This window comes from Geospiza fortis, unplaced genomic scaffold (assembly GCF_000277835.1).
Source record: "Geospiza fortis unplaced genomic scaffold, GeoFor_1.0 scaffold23, whole genome shotgun sequence".
NCBI lineage: Eukaryota > Metazoa > Chordata > Aves > Passeriformes > Thraupidae > Geospiza > Geospiza fortis.
This window is the reverse complement of record NW_005054303.1, coordinates 13368285-13374329: the sequence shown is the minus strand read 5'-3', so window position 1 is coordinate 13374329 and position 6045 is coordinate 13368285. Positions and strand designations below refer to the sequence as shown.

General features: G+C 43.8%; 1 protein-coding gene across 1 annotated transcript in view; it reads left to right on the top strand.

Annotated features, from left to right (window-relative positions):
- The first annotated feature begins 980 nt into the window (after positions 1-980).
- The window catches only part of FBXO34 (F-box protein 34), a 27481-nt gene continuing 22416 nt past the window's right edge, over positions 981-6045 (top strand). Inside the window, 1 exon segment of the mRNA XM_031066297.1 lies at positions 981-1069. The gene's annotated coding sequence lies outside the window, so the exon portion shown is untranslated.

Genomic DNA, 6045 nt, shown 5'->3' with positions numbered 1-6045 from the left:
ATTTATATTTAAAAGCAGAGGGATTTAAGTTGCTTTCTGTGCAGTTGTGGCCTGTGGGAGCAGTTGGCTGTCGTGGTGTTTGGCCCTGGAGCTGCCTTGGTGGCCGATTGCGTAAGCGAGCGAAGGTATTTGCAGCAGTCACTTGGAAACGGGGATAATTCAAGTCTCGATCGAGCTCAGGCTCAAACAGGTTGTGGAATTTATTTATACAACACCACTGGGGTGTGTGACACTGAAGAGCCAAACAAACAGAGGTTCCCAGCCCCGAGGCTTGTGCTGGGTGTTAGATAACGAGGGATGGGGTAATTACAGCCAGGGACATGGGTGGAGGGGTTCGAAGTGGGTGAGGGCTGCATCCGTGTGGAGAACATGAAATGTGCCTCGTTAATGGCAGTGTGAAGAAACTGTGGGTGCACCTGGGGTTATGGGAAGGCTTGGAGGTCAGCCCTGCAGAAGGAAGTGTTGTCTGAGCTGTTGGAGAGGTGTGGAGTAATAAGGGAAAGCGGAAGGAGGCGAAATGAAACCAGCCAAGCGTGCGGGGAGGGGCCGCGTTACGTGGAAGCTGATGTGCAACAGCCCTGGCACTCCAGGGGCTTGGGGAATCTGGGTGTCACAGCAGCCACTGGGAATCCACACCCCAACCCCAAAACGTGTGTGCTTGATGGGAACAGAGGAACAGGTAAAGAAAGGGTCCAGTGTGGTTTCTGGGGGCTTGTCTGTCCCTCCTCTCCGCTGTCTGTGCTCCCTGGGCTCTCGTGGTGCCAAGTTGGCTTCTGCCCAGCCACTGGGCTGGTTTTGGGGTGTGCTCGATCAGTCAGTGCTGAAGATCTTGAATTGGTGGTTTTCCACGTCAGCAATACATGGATTGTTGTTCCCATGTGCCCTTTGCTCTGGGCAAACTGGATCTTTTGGGTTTTAGGAGCTGGGTAGTGGTTGTTAATACCTTTACTGTGTCACTAATTTCCTTTTTCCTTCCCTTTTGCTCTTCAGAAATGCCATTCTCCTGAGTGTGTAAGGAACCTACAGAATTGTAATGTCTAACCCTACATGGAGTAACAACTCTTGGAAGGTACCACCCTTTTTTAACTACATAGCTTTGTTACAGGTTGGGTTAATGATGTGCTGATCTTTGCTTCAAAGCTTGAAATTGAAGAACTGTGTCTTATGTAATGCTGTCCCTTGAAAGGGCTGACAGTGCTGTGATCCTCCAGCCTCTGATTTCCAGAAAAACTGGGTGCAAGCTAACACTTGGTTTGGGGTGCAGAGGGACCATCCCTGTTTCTCTGTGGATGCTGATGTCTTTAGGCAGCTCTGGTGTTGCCTTAGGAACAGATGGTGGTTTCTATTCAGAGAGCTGAACTGAGCTTTCTTCATACTTGGTGGCCATCCTTGGAAACATATTGCCCTTCTTTTTAGTGATGCATGATGGTTTGCCTGTTTCTTCAATTCAGTGACCTTCTGGATTGTCTTTCTTGAGGCTTCCAGGCATATTTATAAAGAATATTGTGATGAAGTGCAGTTACACTTTAACATTTAGATTGAAATGTCTTGGCTGTTCGTGCTGCATTAACCAGCTCTCAGGCGTTGGCTTGTTCTGCTGTCTGATCCTGCAGTGATGCCATAATACTGAATTTTGGACTGCCCTGTGCATTGCCATGGCAACAGACTGATGTCACACTCTCAAGGACATGACTTCAGTGCACGATCATGCAGAGGCACAATCAGATTTGTGGAGGAGAAAGCTGACTAATGCACATCTCAAAAGCAAACAAGGGGAATGCAGGTTACAGCTGACCAACCAAGGTGCCTCAGGGTGAAAATTCCCCACTTAAAGGAGGGGCTGATTCTGTGTCTAAGACAGGAACAATTGTCTTGATGAACTTCTCTTCACCATGGAGAAGCAGAGGACTTGCAGGTTTCCTATATCTTTAAAACCGGTGGTGGAAGAGATCATTGTTTCTGGGGTGGGGAAATGCTCTCTGGTTTCAGAGCTTTGATAGGGCACAGCTTTCTTTTAATTTTAAAGGACCTCTCAGTGGTCTTGTAAGCACCCTGAGAATACTTCGACTTGCTTAATGTTGTTCAAACAGTTTAATTGGTTTTCCAAAGCTTTTATTTTATCCATAACATTGGAAGGTGAAAGGGGAACTCCGCATCTGCATTATGGTCACATTTTCCTATATCCTATTAGCAGATTCCAAGATTGTTTAATGTGATCTCCACCCATTTCATTTGGCTGCAACCTTTGCTCCCATGAAAACAAGGCTGATTGTTCTGAATTGCTGTGTGTATGTGCTTTGGCACGGCATGAAGGTACCTATAATAACACAACCATTGTCTGGAAAAAAAGGCAGTTTGCAGTAATAACTACAAATAAAAGGGTGCAGTCCAGGGGCAAGACAGATAATGGTCGTTTTCCCACCCACTGCAAAGGGCAGATTCTTAAACATGGTCACCCCTCAGCATGACAGGGCTGTGGGCTTTAGCCTGGGATGTGAATACTGGGAATAAGGGACTGAAATATTTGCACGTTGTTCCAAGTTTCTCTTTCCTGGCCCCGGTTCCATTGCTCATATCTACGGATGGGGAGACTGAATGACTTTTGCACAATGCAGTGTTTTATTTGCATGCTGTGAGCAGTTTAACAAGTGTGTGTGTGCTAAATGAAGCATTCCCACTTTCAGTGAGCAGCTGATGCACCCTTAAAATAAAAAGAAAAAGAGATTTAAAAAAAAAGTGCCTTTAGGTTGAACAGTGGGGTTTTGAGGGGTGACATTGTGCTGTGTGCCTGAGCGGATGGTGGGTCGTGCCAAGGCTGAATGTTAACTAGAAATGCTGTGAGATGCAGCAAATAACCAACTCACACTCCTTGGTGCTAAAGTAATTTTTGCTCATCTCTGCACTTTGTGGGATAAAAGCTGTTCTAGTGCAAGATTTGCAAGTAATGTGATTGTTTTAAATGCTCAGTGTCACAGGAATTGAGGACATTTACCAGAAACTGGCATTTCTTGTAGCAGTTTGGTTGCCTCCCAGGACAGGAAACTGTGAAGTGGTAAAAAAAAGAGTCAGGGAAGGAGTTTAACAACCCTCTCTGTAAATCATGATGCTTGAATTCAGATCCTGGCCTTGAGCTGAAAGGCCTGGGAGCTCTGCAGGACCCAGTGATTCAAGCTGCTCTGCAGAGAACAAGAAGATAATGGTGATGGACTATCAGGAAGGCAGCCTTGCTGAAAAGAGAGGCTTTGTGATACAGTCAAGGGGAAGGAAGTCTGGAGAACTCAGAAAAGGAACAGATGTTTTTGGTGGTGGGGAAAAACTTAACTATCCCTGTAGTTTGTTCTTGCAGCAGAGCCAGCAGGAGGAACTTGATACCAAACAAAAGTAGGCACACCCAGGATTTAGCAGAGGGATCCTGGAAAGCTGAAAATCAGTGCTTTGGTGCTTTTCTGTTTGACAAATACCTTATGCAGTGGCATCTGGCAGATATAATAATATATGTGTGTGCAAAGGTGTGTGTAAAACAGCTTGAAGGTGTTAGATGTTTGTCTTTAACAGCAATAAAAGAAGTATTGATGTATGAAGTGATACCCAAAGTGAGGAGCCAAGAGAGATGCTGTTCTCTGAGAAGGAAATAATGACAGGAGATGCATTAAAAAAGAGGGTGAAGTTTTTTCCTAGGGTGTGTTTATGGATGGTGATGACTTGAAGTGTGATAAAACAGATTGCTGATCCTGTGTATCAAAGTACCAGTGGCAATGATTTTTCAAGCTGTTGAAACTTGCATCCACCAAAAAAATATATATCTATTTCATTCTTCCTAATAGGTTAATCCACTGTAATTGGCTGTGAAATCAACCTGGGGGAATTTTCCCATCTGTAAATGATGCACAGCCTCTTTGCTGTCTGCTTGGCAACCGTACCTTCAGATAATTAAAAGCTGTTTTTTAAATCTACTTTTCTTTCAACTCTTGTTTTTCTGCATCTCGCTGCTTCTCTGAGAGCTGTCAGTCACTCTTCTGGCCAAGCTGTAAAAACCAAGATAATGTGCTTTTAGGAAGGGAAAACTGCAGATGATCTTTTTTAAAAAAAAAAAATAAAACTACAAAACTAGGTGAATGTGAGGAGCTTTTTAGCATGCATGTCACTGCTGCATTTCTAAAAGTAACTGAACTTTCCCAGTCCAATATGGAAAAAACTTTGACTTTCAGATCTCTGGTGCCACTTGCCCTGCTAAAATCAATAACCAAACCTCCATGGTTCACTTAGGAAGCAGTTCCAGTTCCCCAGAAATGACAGGAGTTGCTCAGCACAGGGATCCTCTGGTTTCAGCACATACTTTCATTGCTCTGTAGTGTTTTGAGAGGCCGAAGGGTGGGATGCAGCTCCAGTGAATTTCCAGATTCCTAACAGTGTGAGGGACTGTTTTTAATAGTGATGATAAAAACAGCTATTCCCAGTTGGAGGTTTAGTCAGTGGTATAATTATCAGAGCTATGAAATAGTGCAGGGATGGCTTGGGATGGAAAAAACTAAAGCTTGAAACTTATTTTCTTGAGGGAGCTGTTTGAAATGATTTCCTGCAAGCTCATAGAGAATTGGTGAGAGATGTCAAAGGGTGAGGGCTCAAGATTGGTGATTGCTTTGGTAATTCAGTGTTTGGGCTGGCAAGCTGCAGCTGGCTTTTGAGAGAGAATTGGTTGTTGAAAGCCAGGGGGATGAGTGGGAGCTCTGGAGGGGCACATTTGGTTTGTAAAGTGCTGAGGATTTCCACAGCAGGGTCACAATCCCCAAAGCTCCACAGCTGGCTCACTGAAACCATCCCTTCTAAACCACAGCTGTGGGCTCCTTATTTTCTGCTTCACTTCTTAGTGATTTGGTGGGGTTTATTCATATTTTCTCCATTTTGTCCAAGAGGGGAAACTCTGAGAAGAAAATACTGTTTGTGCTGGAGGGAGCAGTGGGAATATTGGGTTAGAGAGCAATGTAGGTATTTTTTCCTTTTTCTGTCTTTATTATAAAGTTGTTTTTTGGACCTGTTAGAGCAGAGACCACAAAGATGTTGTGAGGACTGGAGCAGCTCTGCTCTGGAGCCAGGCTGGGAATGTTCACCTGGAGAAGAGAAGGCTCTGGAGAGACCTTGGAACCCCTTCCAATGCCTAAGGGGACTTGGGAAAAAGAGGGAATGTGACTTTTTATGTGAGCAGATAGGGATGGAACAAAGAGGAACAGTTTTAAAACAAAAGAGGAGAGATTTAAATTAGAAATTCTTCCCTGTGAGGGTGGGCAGGCCCTGGCACAGGGTGCCCAGAGAAGCTGTGGCTGCCCCATCTCTGGAAGTGTCCAAGGCCAGGCTGGACAGGGCTTGGAGCAGCCTGGGATAGTGGAAGGTGTCCCTGCCATGGCAGGGAATTAGAACAAGGTGATCATGAAGGTCCTTTCCAACCCAAACCATTCTAGGATTTTATGTTTTCTGTGTTTTTTCATAAAAAAAAATTCAAGTCTTGTAAAACAAACCTGAATCTGATGTTTCCAGTGGACTTTAGAAAAGTTCATACTTCCACAGTGGTTATTTACATGGAAAGGATTGCACCAGAATTATTTCTGGTGTCCTCTTATAGGTCTGTGCCACTGAATTTTGAAGAGGAAATGTGAAAAGGGAAAGGCAGAGGCAGAAAGCAGAAGTTGTCACAGTTCATAAACGTGCAGAAATTGTCCTTTACTGAAATTTCAGTGCTATTTTGGGGCCTTTCTTTTTTCTTTAGGAAATGAATTACAGTGGAATTCGTGCTATGCTTAGGATTTCTGAAACTTTAATTGTGTCAGTTGCTAGGTGTATTGACTACAAAGCTCTGAAAATATCAAACTATTTTTTACTTCAATAATTCTTGAGTTATTAGTGGGGAAAAAAAATCTTTAAAAATAGAGCTAATAAAAGATTAAAGATCCGTGGAATTGGTAGGTTTCCAGATTAGCTTAGATTTTAAACAGTCCTTTGAAATAATCATGCGATAAGATATTTTATTTAATGTTGGTCTCTACTGCAGTT